Below are 15,738 nucleotides of genomic sequence, written 5' to 3'. Positions count from 1 at the left end.
CATAATATTATAATAGTTATTGGCTAAGCAGTAATTCATGAAAATCCATTTATATAAGACAAATAACAGCAACAGAGAGCCATAAAGCCCTACATGTACTAAAGAAAACAAGTTTGGAAATATTTAAACTAACTGTTTTTCCTACCTCTACACTGGTTTAACCACATCAAGTGAGAGTAACAACCAATAAAGAAAAGTGTCCAGAATTCAGCTTCCATAGCATGCCTCAGCCATTTCAGCTAAGACTATTTTTTTAGTGACAAACCAAAAAAAAATGATGAAAGTAGCATTTACTTTGTTGGAAATAAAAAATTAAAGTGCTGCTGATTTCATAAAATACTTGAAACCAATTTTGTTTTTATAATAAAATGACGTTTATCTTTTTTTAAGTTTTAATTATCATTTTTGCTGTTAAAAAATCAAAGTCATGTCAACCTTTAGGGATAAACTTTGGGGTATTTAAAATAACATGTTTGGAAAACTGAACCACATTTTTAATTGCCAGCATTATGCTTTGTTCTTGGTAGAATCATCTTTTTACATGCCAGTTATAAACCCCGGCCATATTGACTTCTGTGGTAGTAAATTGATCTCGAAGAAAATCAAGATCTTCCTCAGGAGAATCAAGATTCTTCATGGCAGTCGATAAATTCCTTTCCAACAATGCCTGAGCTTCATCAATATCATATTCAAGCATTACATTAGCCCCCAACCACAGACACTTTATCAGTAGGAGGAACTGAGGCTTTGCAATACAGGTTATCTGCCGGTAAGAATCTAGTCTCTAGTGAACTGGTGGACTCTTTTTTCTTCTGCATGTATTTTAGAATTTCTAAAGTTTGCTTAATTTCAGGAATCTGACCTTTTAGCCTCCTTTTCTTTTGAGCAAGGTTGAGTTCCAAAAACTTACACTTCTGGTACTGTTCATCCAGCTTCTTTAGTACTGTATCTGCAGTCTCATTCCCAGGCTGTTTCATGAAGGAATCTACATCTTCCACAAATACAGCCTCAGGAATCCCTAGGTGGAGCCGCTGCCTGTTCCCTGTGGCCACTTCTAAGCCACAAACGTCCTCATGGCCGCCCTCTTGGGGAAGCCATAACAGCACTTTTAAATGAACAGAAAGCTTCTTTTTCTCACTAAATGGATAACTTTATAAATGAAAAATGAATCATGCTTCTTTATACATCTAGGAAGTAGCTTAGCCCTTGATAAGAATGCTTAAAAAGAGAAATATATTTGATTTTCAATGTAATATTCTTTACATCATGCCATTTTTGTGTCTAACTCTCCCTAGCAAGTAGTGGCAAACTCCATCCATAGGGTAATCTACCTTCTAACCTCTGCGCTTAGCTTTAGCCTTGCAGCCTAACAGGACAGGCAACAGAAATTGGCTTTCCTCTCTGCTGACCAGACCTATGTCCCACTTCTCCCTGTACAGTCACTGCTACAAACACATTAACACACAGACACACATACACTTTCGTGTTTAATTATGAAAATCTTTATTCTGCATAAAGGTATCTAGAAAATAAGTCTTCTTTTGTGGGGATACTTTAGAAAGTCCTGAGCTTGAGTGTGTACCCTTTGCAGGTAGGAAGCCCAAATCTTAGATAAGGTATTATACCCTCACTGGATGGAATCACTGAATTATATTTAATGGGGACAAGTGGCATTGAGGCAATCAGCTTCTTGTTTAGGGTGGCCTTGTCAAGTGTATAGGAACATTTCAGGGAGCAGCAGCTCTATATTTGGGTGATTTACTCCTGACTTTACCAACAGCCCTGCTTGATATACAGCAGGAAACAGAACAGATTTTCCTAATGATGCTTTCTAATGATTAACTTACATTTTACTGGCATAACTATAGACTTCCTTCTATTACCTGTCCATAAGCTAATCAGTTTAATCTAATCTTTTTCTGAAGGATAAAGTGACCTGTTCAAAGGCACCAATATTTTTTGGGAAGAGCTAATTTGGGGAGCCCATTGTTCCTATTTCCTAGTATACTGACTTTTTAAATTTAATGCCCTGTGCACTGTTATTGATACTAAGAAATCTGAAGTGTTGTTTTTTTTTTCCCCTCAATTTGCTTTAGAAGAGGTGTTGGGTGATGCTAGTCCAGCAGGAGGAAGCAGTTATGATTTATGTTCAAATAATAAATACCTCCTCTTTGAATCATGAATTATATTGATAGCAGTTATCTTATTTTCATGCTTTTTTGACAGATGGGGAACAGATGGTTATTAGTTTCATGAAAATAACAAGTGGTAGAATTAAGTATTAAAATATTTATTGGGCTAGGGCGCCTGGGTGGCTCAGATGGTTGAGCGTCTGCCTTCGGCTCGGGTCATGATCCAGGGTCCTCGGATCGAGCCCCACATTGGGCTCCTGGCTCAGCGGGGAGCCTGCTTCTCCCTCTGCCACTCCCCTTGCTTGTGCTCTCTCTTTCTGTATCTCTGTGTCTCGAATGAATAAATAAAATCTTTAAAAAAAATAAAATAAAATATTTATTGGGCTTTATACCAAAATTCCAGTAGTGTAAATTTTATTGGTAGAGTTTGTGTGTTGCAAACACTGCAAAGCAAATCAGCCTCTGCAGACACATGATGCCTCTGGCAGAGCGTATAGATGTAATTAATTTTTTTTTGAGATATTCTAGACTCGACTATAAACATGAAGCTATTAAAGTATCACAGACTCTTACCTGTAGGTAGAAACAGTAAATTTCGTTTTCCTTCCTTCTACAAATTTGCTAAATCACCTTCATTATATGATTCGACAACATAGATTTATTAATTATACTTAGTCACAGTGCTTGCAGAGATTTTACCAGAGACATAATCTGTTGGTAGATGATATGTAAAAAAACTGTGGTTTGGGTGCCTGGGTGGCTCAGTTGGTTAAGCGACTGCCTTCGGCTCAGGTCATGATCCTGGAGTCCCGCATCAGGCTCCCTGCTCGGCGGGGAGTCTGCTTCTCCCTCTCCCTCTCCCCCTGCTTGTGTTCCCTCTCTCGCTATGTCTCTCTCTGTCAAATAAATAAATAAAATCTTTAAAAAAAAAAAAAACTGTGGTTTGTATTCTCATTGATGGTTTTTCCTTCTGATCGGTCACTTTTGGCAATTTATCTTCCCCATATAATTTAGACCATTTTTATCTTTGAGAGATTCTTTAATCAGTTAATTTCTTGGTAAATCATCTTATATATTTCAGATTGTTTATATATTTGAAAGATGCTTCAATTTTTGGTTCACTTTATTTGTGAAGTCTTTTAACTGGGTTACAATGGAAAACTACAAATACAAGAATCATTTGCCATAACTGTCTACATATTTGGATAAAACCATTCCAAAAAAAGTGCATACTTTCTCTATAGAGGTATCCTCTCTGTAGAATCAGATAATTAATGCTGATCATGCCTGAGTCGAACCAAATGCAATTGTTCAATGTCCAGTTTCTTCTACCTCTTGAGAAAGCCCTATTCCAGGGTTGTGTGCTGTGTCTAGAGTTAAGTCATGTGCATATGTTATGCCAATATTAATTCAACCCATTCCCTTCACCTCTAGGCTACAGTTTATTCATCTGTAAAATTAGAACAGTTCCACTCTAAATTTTCATTTGCTTTGCTAAAAAAATTATTTTTAACGTATTGTGAATGAGGGAAGATAATGATTCTCTTATAAATGTGAGGTCAAGTAACAAGAGAATCATTTGGCATGTCACCAACATATCACACATACCATAGTTGATTTAGTACATGTAAAGTCATGTCAAAAATCCCTTGTTTGAGTTCTGTAGATCTTGGCTCATAGTATAAGAGAAGCAATTAACTGAAAATTATAGTAGCAAGACTATTTCTTTATCCTTTTAATCTAAAATAGGGTAAGCCTTAGTAAATAAAAAATTTTAAATATCTTTGCTTTCTGTTTGAACTGGCATAATTTACATTAATTTTTTAAAAATTAATCATTATACTAAAATGTGTATGTATATGTGTAGTATTATTTTTGATGTTCAGATTTAAAAGGTACTCATAGATGTCTACTAGTAATTTAAATAATAGTTTTGAATATAAAATAATTCTGTCTTCTGTTTTAGAAATGTTCGGATTCTGAAATTTTCTTACAAAAAGTCTGTCTAACTCAGAATTTTTTCATGATTTCATTTGAATATGTTTTAGGAGAATAACGTTGATGACTTGATAATGACAGTGAGGATGGCTATAAAAATTAACATTTATTGAAAATATGCTAGATACCAGGTAATATCCAAAATGCTCACATTACCCTACTTAATCCACATAATAATCCCATAAAACAGATGCAAATATTAACACAATTTTAAAATTATCATACCTAGGTGCTGACAGTTAAGGGTCTTGCCAAAGGTCAGCTTATAGAATATTGTGAAATTAGTCTGTACCCTAGCTCCTGACTCCAGGGGTTTTCATCAAGGTCTTTTTCAAATTCAACCATTATCATATAAATGGCCAATATTTAGGTAAAAAAGATACCCAACGTCATTAGTTATTAAGGAAATAAAACCACAATGAGAGGGGCACCTGGGTGGCTCAGTCAGTTAAGTGTCTACCTTCGGCTCAGGTCATGATCTCCAGTCCTGGGATTGAGCCCCATGTCAGGCTCCCTGCTCAGCGCACTTGTGCTCTCTGTTGCTATCTCTGTCTCTCTCTCAAATAAATAAATAAAATATTTTTTAAAAACACAATAAGAGGGGCGCCTGGGTGGCTCCGTTGGTTAAGCCACTGCCTTCGGCTCAGGTCGTGATCCTGGAGTCCCGGAATCGAGTCCCACATCGGGCTCCCTGCTCGGCGGGGAGTCTGCTTCTCCCTCTGACCCTCCCCCTTCTCATGTACTCGCTCTCTCTCATTCTCTCTCTCTCAAATAAATAAAATCTTAAAAAAAAACCACAATAAGATACGACTTCACACACCCTAAAATAACTTTAATAAAATAGCAACAAAGTGTTGAAAGATATTGGAATATCAGAGCCCTCATAAATTGCTTGTGGTAACACATAATGGTACAGCAATTAGGAAAAACTATTTTGTGGTTCCTCAAAATGTTAATAGTTGCCATGTTACTTAGGCATTCCTTCCCATGGGTATATACCCAAGAGAAATAAAAACATACATCCACACAAAAACTTCTACACAAATATTTATAGCAACGTTCTTCATACTAGCCAAAATGTAGAAATAAATATCCATGAATCAATGAAACCACAACATGTGGCTTATCCCTTAAGTGGAATATTGTTCAAAAATAAAAAGAAATGAAGGATTGATACATGCTACACCGTGAATGCAGTTTGAAAACCTTATGCTAATTGAAAGGAGCCAGTCACAAAAGACCATATATTATATGATTCTATTAAATAAGAAATGTTTAGGTACCTTTATGGTGACAGAAAGTGGTTGCTTAGGGCTTCAGGGAAGGAAGAATGGGGAGCGATTGTTAGTGGAACAGTGTCCTTATTGGTAGAGTGTGTAGATGTTCTAAAATTAGATTATGGTAGTGGTTGCACAGCTGTGAATATATTTTAAAAACACTGAATTGTATACTTGGAGTGAGTGAATTTTATGGTATGGGAATTATATATCAATAAAACTTTTAAGAAGAAATAAATTATAAAACAGAGCTTGAAACGAAAGAAGAAGTGGTTGGGGAAAAGCACATTTTTAAATTCTTAACTATTTTTTTCTTTTTCAAAATTAACTATAATATAAAACAAAAATACAAAAATTGAAATTTCTTCTGCTGAATACTTAATTCTTATGAAAGATGGTTAAAATTGAGACGATTACCAAACATAAATAGTTGTGTGCTTTTTCTTCCTAATCCCTAAGTAATACTGATCAATAATTTTATTCTTTTAGGTAAAAATATTCATCCCCATGATTCAGTCTTTTTGTTTTTAAAATGAAAATTGGTCCAAAAATAATACAAAAAGTGGGTCACAGAATACTTTAGTTTGATTTTTATGTCTTATTGCATATAACCTAATATCTACTGCAAGCCATTTGCATAAGTAAAAATCACTAAAGTACTATTTTAAGAAATCAATATTTTAGATAAAAATTATTGAATGACAGTATAAAAATCAGCAAAAAATTCCATGTTAAATATAACTGAATTTATTTTTATGCCAATCTATAAATTTAAGTGGTTGAAACAATGTAATATCATAAAATTGGAAAGCAAAATCAAGTGTATTAGTGAATATGATAATCTCAGTAAATATTTCCAGGAGGAGGAGGCTATGCATTAAAATTTTTTAAAAATTTTAATGGAACACTACATCAAAAACTAATGATATAATGTATGGTGATTAACATAATAAAAAAATTTTAATTAACTTTTGATAACCACTGTCTTCTTACTTGTTACTCTAAACACAATCTGATTATTAATTATTTTTTTTTAAGATTTTATTTATTTGCGAGAGAGACAATGAGAGACAAAGAGCATGAGAGGGAGGAGGGTCAGAGGGAGAAGCAGACTCCCTGCCGAGCAGGGAGCCCGACGCAGGACTCGATCCTGGGACTCCAGGATCATGACCTGAGCCGAAGGCAGTCGCTTAACCAACTGAGCCACCCAGGCACCCAACACAATCTGATTATTTTTAATTTTCACAAATATTTTTGTGATCAAAGGAAAATCATGATATAAGATTAAAATTCCTGCAGACAATATTTTTTAATCCTGAACTATTTATTTTCAGCTTAAAATATAAATTAAGGTAAACTAAAGTACATTAATCTAAGACATCAAAATGTATCCATAGCTACCAAGTTTTACCTAGAGTTAACTTGAGTCACTGTTAAAGATGAGGACAATGAATGACTTTTTGTTCTTGTTGCCACACCCTTTTAATTGCATAATAATGTACATATTCATGTAATCTTTTAAATTGCTGAGGAAATATATAAATAATATGATTTTCTAGCTTCTAAAATAATTCCTTTGTCTTTAGTCATTATTTTCAATTAATTCTGAAATGGTTCATATTATTTCTTTCTATCTCCACTAAATCTCTAAAGCAGGGATTCTCCCAGCAGGAACACACTGCTGGGTTTAGAGTGTGTATTTAGAATAATGCTAACACAAGTTTCAGTACTGTTCTGGTATCTTTAAACCTTCAAATCAATTTTAAAACATTGGTCTTAATTTTTTTTTTTCTCTCTGTACCATCTAAAAGGAAATTGCAGCATTTGAAAAATTTCATCCACTTTGCAATCTCTTATCTCATCACTTTCCCCCCTTCTATTATAACCCCATCCATCATCTTGATTATATCTATTATACTTCCCTTCTAGGGGAAAAATAGCAAGCTACTGAAAAGAGTGCTTCCATTCCAAAATAGAGAAGCATTACATTAAAAACAGTTTTGAGGGTAAAAACATAGGAAAAATAGAGAACAGCTGCATTTTCATTATTGCTCTAATATATTCTCCCTTTATTCACTCCGAGCATAAGTGTCAGGCATGGACTGTGGCTTCTATGTATTTTGCACTGTGTTTGTCATTCTTGCTAACTTAGTCCAGGTTTAGAATTAAGTCAACCAGAAGACAAAGTCTGCCCTGAAGGGTTGAAGTGATTAAAATGGCACAGTTGTTTCCAACAACATATTAAAGGTTTTTGTAACGGTATGAGAGATCAGCTCTGCTTTTGAAATCAAATTATTAAGTTACAATTGTATAGAAAGATTAAGTAAAGCTTAATTATATACTCATAGTGAAAAAGAAAAGTCTGTAACAGGTTTATGAAGGGAAAACATATTGAAAATAATTTTAGACAATATGTTGAATTCAAAACAGTGTAATTCAGAGAAATGAATATTTAGGAATTTTTAGATGGCAGGATGTGTTTTTAGAACTAGGAAATATTTCCTGCAGTAAAGGCTTTTATGACTTTGAAATCTAGAGAGGAATTCATAAGGGTAAGATAAAAAGATAGTAATTTTGTTTATCGTAATGATTAGCATGTTCGTCTTTTAAAAAAAACATTAAAACCATACATTTTCTGTCTTGAGCACTGTTGCCTATATGATATTATTTACATCTTCATCTCATTTCTTTCTTTCTTCCATAAAAAAGGATATTAATTATATAAAAAAGGACAGTGACTATTTCAGAATGTGAAGTGTATCATCTTCATTTGTGTTCACATATGAACTGAAATAAGCAATTAACAGACATTGAAATGGCTCTTTATTAGTTTAAAACTCGATCCATTTAATTCACATCTTCCTACCTCAAAAGTTATCAATCATCTACAGTTTTCACATAAACTCTCCTTGATATCCTATAGCATCATATAAAATGGGCTTTTTGCAGTGAAACCCATTTCTGTCAAGTCTAAACTTCGGAAAGCAGGACTTACAGAAAAGAAGTCTGTGTTCAGATTCCTTCCTGTTACTAAATCACAATTCTCCCACGAAGCCATTATGATGTTTGCCCCAGCTATTTGTGGTAGTTATTATTGAATTTCACCAAATATTTGTTCTCTGCTCCTGAGACATGTTAGATCGTTCACCTCTTGACTCCTTTGTGGTTGAGTTGGGCCTTGAGACAAGTGCATTAATTGCTGGTGTGGAGAGTATCTGGGGTGTTCTTTTTCTCTGTTCTTGCAACCAGCAACAATATTTGTTCTCTGCTCCTGAGACGTGTTAAATCGTTCACCTCTTGACTCCTTTGTGGTTGAGTTGGGCCTTGAGACAAGTGCATTAATTGCTGGTGTGAAGAGTATCTGGGGTGTTCTTTTTCTCTGTTCTTGCAACCAGCAACATTAGTGATTATGTCTGCTCTCTCAACCTGGGTCTTAGAGTAAAGAAAAGCATAACAGGGAACTTAATCAGTGATGGATATGTATACAGAATAAATGAAGTATTAATGTCTGTTGTTTCCTACAAGCTACTAAGATTTTGAGTTTGTAATTTCAGCAAATAGAAGTCATAGAAACTAATAAAGAATTGTTAGGGTCATATTTTGAATTATTATTTTAAGTATTTTCTAGTTAAATAAGCTCAAAATAACACTGGGAAAGATTTATCAAATGTATTAATTTTCAACTAGAATGCAAAATGAAATCTCAAGCTTTTACAAACACAGTAGAAACTAGAAAGTCATTCTAACTACATTATGTATTTAATGTCTTAATGGCCTTTAAATATATCTAGGTATTATACAAAATAATTTTAACTCACAGATCAGGAGACATCTTCATTGATGCCACTTCTTCCAACGTAGACACCTTTCACTGATATAAAATAGTTTCATTTAGGGGCACCTGGGTGGCTCTGTTGGTTAAGCATTTGCCTTTGGCTAAGGTAGTGATCCCAGGGTCTGGGCATCAAGCCCTGCATCAGGCTCCCTGCTCAGCAAGGAGTCTGCTTCTCCCTCTGCCCCTCTCCCCTGCTCATTCTCTCTCTCTCCCTCTCACTCTCTTCCTCTCAAATAAATAAATATCTTTATAAATAAATAAATAAATAAATAAATAAATAAATAAATAAATAAATAAATAAATAAAAAGTTTCATTTAATAAATCCCAAACTTCTTCCTGGAAATTTCTATTCACTTTTCCTGGTTTTATTTTTGCTATGCAGACGTAACTCCTACTTACTTATATAAAGCACTTCAAATGTCTAGTATTTGAAAAGAACAAAATATTTTATTTTATTTTTTTTAAAGATTTTATTTATTTATTTGAGAGAGAAAATGAGAGAGAGAGAGCATGAGAGGGGGGAGGGTCAGAGGGAGAAGCAGACTCCCTGCTGAGCAGGGAGCCCGATGCGGGACTCGATCCCGGGACTCCAGGATCATGACCTGAGCCAAAGGCAGTTGCTTAACCAACTGGGCCACCCAGGTGCCCCAGAACGAAATATTTTAAATTACTTTTTTGTAACTGCTGAATCCATTCCATTTTTCTCTACTCATTTTCAAATGTATGCTAACTAGAATGCTTCTTGAGAATTTCTTCTTTTTGAAGTTCTGTGCTTCTTGAAAGCATATTTTTCAATAATATAACCTAATTTGCATAAATTGTTTTGGCAAACACTTAAAAAATAGGTATGTTAAATTGCTAACTTTAATTGTGTTTATTTTCTTCTAATATCCTTAACTTCTTTTTCTAATTCTTCCATTAAGCCTCACCTCCCCTATCCCTTGTCCTTAGGAATTTTATATTTGGTTCTAAGGCTCATATCCAAATTAAATATTGTATTTTTAGATTTGATCTGCAATTTCCTATTCTTATTGAAGTTGTTTTGGATCATGAAACAATCAGAGATTCTATTAGAAATATGTTACTACTACAAGTATTATCTGTCCTTTAAATTCTGAATTTGCATTAATGTCATTAATAAAAATGTAGAAAAGAACACATAGGACCTCTGACAAATGCCCTCCGGGGTGACAGCAATTGATTTATGAAGATTTTCTAGTTCTGAACATTATTAGTAGTCCACATTCATTTCCTGATCTCCATCCTATTTTGTGGCATTTGGTTCCCTAAGTCTCAAGAGGAATTTTGTCACAAAAGATTTCCAAGTAAATAGAAATAAATTTAGTGAATTTGTCCGGACAGTTTGAAGGATACAAAGCAAATGCTGTGCTTGGGGCTTGTTTAAAGTAGTCAGGAACAATACTAGCCGTGTCTGGGACATAGGAGATGCTAAGAATCATTTCTCACTTGAGTATAAAACATAAAAAAAAAAAAAATCAGAGAAAACAGGATGCATAAAGGGAGATAGAGATATCCAAAGAATGGGTGGAAGGCATTCAAACAAATAACAGGGAATCAACAAAATTATTTGGCAAGTAAGAGGTGATCATAAATTTTGTTTAGACAGCAAGTAGATGGATGAAGCATATGCTCTTTAACTCTTCCATAAGGACTAGAAAGTTTTCGTCAGTGGATATTCAGTTATCCAGGTAAGGTATAAGGCAGCTCTTTGGATACACCGGTCTCAGTACCACCTGAAATATTTATACTTACCAATAAAGGTAAAATCTTACCAGTTTTGCATCTTCTCCCTGTTCAAAATGAACAGCAGCATTATACAACAATAGTACCTAATAGTTGGGACATCCATTACTGATCTGTACCTATTTTCAAAATATTTTATTGTATCTGTCTAAAAAAAAGCCTTCCTTTAAGAAAATTTTAAATTATTCTACTTATAACATTTGCTGAATGATTAGTGTAAATCTGGATCAGATTTCTGAAGAAGTACCAATTCATCCAGTTTAGAATAGCCAAAGAAAAATTTATAATGAAAATCTGCCATAATTCAGTCGCACAATTAGCACATTTGTTATCCACACTATTTCTTTACAACTATGTGGATTTTATGTTTTGTATTCCATAGTGCCTTCATGACCTTGTCCTTAAAAAATATTTCATTTTTGGGGGCGCCTGGGTGGCTCAGTCGTTAAGCGTCTGCCTTCAGCTCAGGTCATGATCCCAGAGTCCTGGGATCGAGCCCCACATCGGGCTCCCTGCTCTGCGGGAAGCCTGCTTCTCCCTGTCCCACTCCCCCTGCTTGTGTTCCCTCTCTTGCCGTGTCTCTCTCTGTCAAATAAATAAAATCTTTAAAAAAAAAGTCATTTTTTAAAACGGCAGTCTTTGTAACAAAATAAAACTGTTATATCAAAAAAATGATCAAAAAGTTTGAAATAAGGAAAATAATTCATACAAAGGCATAAGCTATTCAAGCCACTTAAAGTAAATATGTTTCAAGGAAGCTTACGGGTAAAATATAATAGTTTTAATTCTTTGCTTGCACATTGTCATTGACTTGTAAATGATATCAGGATGGACACAACAGAGGTAAATGAAAATTTCTAGGGAAAATTGCCTTTCTTGGAGAGTATGCTTCCCTCAAAAAGGGTGATATCAATTTATGAAAGTAAAAATGTTCATTATTTTCTTGGAAAATTCTCATTATGGTGAAAACCGATAAAGTAGTAATGTTTGCCATAAAAGCCTTTTTATCTGAGCTGCTAAATGGAACATTGAAGAAAGAGCCTTGTGGAAAAATCATAGAGAAACCATTTAACATTTAACATCTGCACATTCTTTACAATCCAAGGCTATGTAATTTTCTGCAAAAAGGAGGAAAGGAGACTTAATACTTAATAAATGAATCTAAGATGTAGGACTGAGTGTATTTAACTTTTAAAATTGACTGAGTAAGACTAGTAGTAGCCAAAAATTCATTCTGTTCTTGTTTTATGTGTTTTCTTTATTAATGCCTTGCAGCAAATTTTAAATATTTAATTTTAAATTCAACTCACCTTATTAATAGGGGGTGGGAGGGAGGGATTGGACAATGACATTTTATAGCCAGTAAATTTAATATAAGTAGGACTCTCATCATTACAGGGATATAGAGGGGAAAAAAAAATGAGCTACCAATAATAAGAAAGACTTTTACTATTAATAAGGAAGTGAATGCTGAGTGAAGTTCAAGTTCTAATAGATGGGACAGTAAAAATGACTTACTTTTATTTAAATTATTTTCTTTTTTTTTAAGATTTATTTATTTATTTGAGACAGAGAGAATGAGAGAGAGAGAGCACATGAGAGGGGGGAGGGTCAGAGGGAGAAGCAGACTCCCTGCCGAGCAGGGAGCCCGATGTGGGACTCGATCCAGGGACTCCAGGATCATGACCTGAGCCGAAGGCAGTCGCTTAACCAACTGAGCCACCCAGGCGCCCCTTTAAATTATTTTCTAAAATTTTTCTTTTTATATAAACTTTCACATGTATTCAAAGCAAGTGCCACGTCTGCACAGGAAAAACACACAGGTCAATTCAACTCTTTATGCCTGTGTTGTATGTGCTTCTACAGTACTGTTATCTCTGACACAGTAAGACAGGTAACTCAGCCAATTCAATAAACTAGAGCCCACCTGAGGGGAAGAAAAGACATGGTGAATGGTCATCATTTCTATTCAGTAATGGATCTAACGAAAATGAGAATTTCTGTTTATTAGAATTTCTGCATTTTTCAAAGTCAGTGATTCCATGCTGAAAAAAGCATACTGAAAGCCTTATTTCTAGTTTAAAAGAGAGAGAGAGAGAGAGAGAGAAATCCCTGTTTAAAATTAGTTAGAATCAGTATCAACAGTAAAATTTCCTATTGGGAGGCTGATGAAAGAGATTGAGAGAAGTTTCACCTCTTAAGATAGCAACACTTAAGTTATAAATTTTATCTTCCTGACAAATAATACCTGCTTTCAAATTATTTTTTTCTATATATGGGACATGTAATTTAATTCACTCTACTCTGTCCCATATATAAAGAACGTATCTTTCTGCTTAACTCTGGAATGCCCTTAGAATTTTGAGAAAATAGTATTTGTAAAGTCCAGAGTGATGGAGCTCCTGCTGATTCCTGACCATCCCACCGGGACATGGAGGGAACTGTAGGAGTGAAGGTAACTGAGAATATATAGAAGGGAAAGTTCTGGACTAAGTTGTTCTATTCAAAGATGTATGTTTCTAGGAGTCAAACCGTAGGAGAAGATCATGAATTCCAGAGAAGTTTCTACAGTGGCAGCTGAAACAAGCAGCAGAATTAACTGCCAAATATTTTGTTGTTTCTCAAGCACTTTTATTTCTGCTATCTCAGAACAAAAATCATTCTGTGGATAATATCATCTCTATTCTCAATTATTTGGGCTGGTAAAACAAGCAATCGACCAATTTAACTGAAGGGTCATCTTCATGTATCTGGACATCTCCTATGTATTGATTAGAGCCAGAAAGTTTGTATGATTTTCATTCTCAGTCAGAAACTTGCCCTGTGGGGCGCCTGGGTGGCTCAGTTGGTTAAGTGACTGCCTTCGGCTCAGGTCATGATCCTGGAGTCCTGGGATCAAGTGCCGCATAGGGCTTCCTGCTGAGCAGGGAGTCTGCTTCTCCCTCTGACCCTCCCCCCTCTCATGTGCTCTCTCTCAAATAAATAAATAAATCTTAAAAAAAAAAAAAAAAAGAAACTTGCCCTGTGAAATCTCCCAGGATAGAAGAGTTAGCATTTTCCATCTAATCAAAGTTCCTTCCCCTTAAAGGGTCAGCTGCTGACAGAGTCAGGGGAATTCCTTGGCAACTGTAATTCTGATGGGTTATTTGTAAGTTAATCAACAATACATAAAGTTCCCTATCTTTGCCATGAAAAGCACAATTCTAACGAGTCTCCTTCCCTGGGACCTGTGGCTTACTTTGTTTTCTGGTATGTGATGGATATGTGATGGATAGGCACCATCTCTATGTCTTTCTATTTGCACCTGACTGTTAATAGAGACAGACAGGGAGTGAGCCTGGGTTAGGATTATTAATCACAAAGTTTCTGAAATGCCACAGTGGAGTTGGCCGCACGGCCATGACCTCTTTTTCATAATGCCCTAACGAATCACGTAATGACATTGTATATGGAACACACTAAGTCTATCAAGTAGATGTCAGCAGAGGCAGGAGGCACTAGGTCATTTTTGAAAAGACTAATGCTTGAGTGAGAGTTACACTGCGTTTGGCTGGGAAACATGAGCGTAGTGGGTTGGGCAAAGAGCTGAACTTTGCTCAGGCTCTAAGCTGGGAGGAGGAACCAGATGAGCATCTCATAAAAATGACAGCTTGAGTTTACTTTGAAGATGTTTACAAGAGATTCACTTATCAACTCAGAAATAAAAGTTCAAATTTGCTCTTCTCTGTCTGGCTCAATAGAGAATCATATGATAGAGGCATGAAACATACAGACTAGAAAGAGGGAAAGTGATTTCAGAAATGCTGCAGAGCCGCCTAGATACCCATGAAAGAATAGGGGTATATAACTACTTCAGCCCACTGCTTCAACCATTGAGATTGCACAAATGGTAAATCCAGCACTTCTTGGAAGGTTAATATCACTTGAAAATATATTAGGCATAACTAGTATCGTGGGCTTAAGTGTGTAATTATTTCAATGATCCACATCTTGATAATATCCCAGATAAATTTTGCATAAGGTAACTGCTGTTATAGTATCAAGTTTCTAATTCCAAATCTTGCTCTATTTTAAGTATTTAAAGATAGAGGAGAAATATATATATGAGAATGATCCCTAACAAGAATCCCTACATGGAGAAAATCTAACTATATATGACCAAAATTACCTAAAATATTATGCAAAATATATATTTTATTTTGTATAATGAACCCCTAGTAGTAATGAATCTAGTAAAAGCTATTTCTATTGTTATGAAAATAATATATATGTAATATAATGAGAGAAGCTACAGTAAATTACAAAGAATTGAAAAATGACCAATAAGTTTGCCACCTGAGGAAACCACTCTGTATACATTAGCATTTTTCCTTGCAGTAGTTTCCCTGTGTATTTTATAGTTTCGAAGAAAAAGACTGTGCTGGTTATGTAATAGAATAGGAAGAAATGAAACGATATCCATATATGGCAATATGGATAGTTCTCAGGAACACAATCTTGATATCAAAACACAAAACAAGTTGCAGAACACTATATATTATAATGTGATAACACTATGATGCCATTTACAAATGTTATAAAACACCTATAAGAAAAATATATAGCATGTTTATGTATGCATGTTTATGGATATGTATACATATATATAAAGTGTGTACATATAAAGTGATAAAATAGAAATTACTAAATTATAATTTCCTTTATAAAATAATTTTTATAAATTTTACACAG

The 15,738-nt window shown here is 34.7% G+C and overlaps 1 pseudogene; it reads right to left on the bottom strand.

The window, feature by feature from the left end:
• Nucleotides 1–425: 425 nt before the first annotated feature.
• LOC123834650 (prefoldin subunit 3-like) lies at nucleotides 426–1,067 on the bottom strand (annotated as a pseudogene).
• Between the last annotated feature and the right edge of the window lie 14,671 nt (nucleotides 1,068–15,738).

The sequence above is a fragment of the Mirounga angustirostris genome, unplaced genomic scaffold (assembly GCF_029215605.1).
Source record: "Mirounga angustirostris isolate CCGP_5_RB_7025 unplaced genomic scaffold, mMirAng1.0.hap1 SCAF_1, whole genome shotgun sequence".
NCBI classification, from domain to species: Eukaryota; Metazoa; Chordata; class Mammalia; order Carnivora; family Phocidae; genus Mirounga; species Mirounga angustirostris.
The sequence above is the reverse complement of the archived record's forward strand: the minus strand, read 5'-3'. Positions and strand labels throughout refer to the sequence as shown.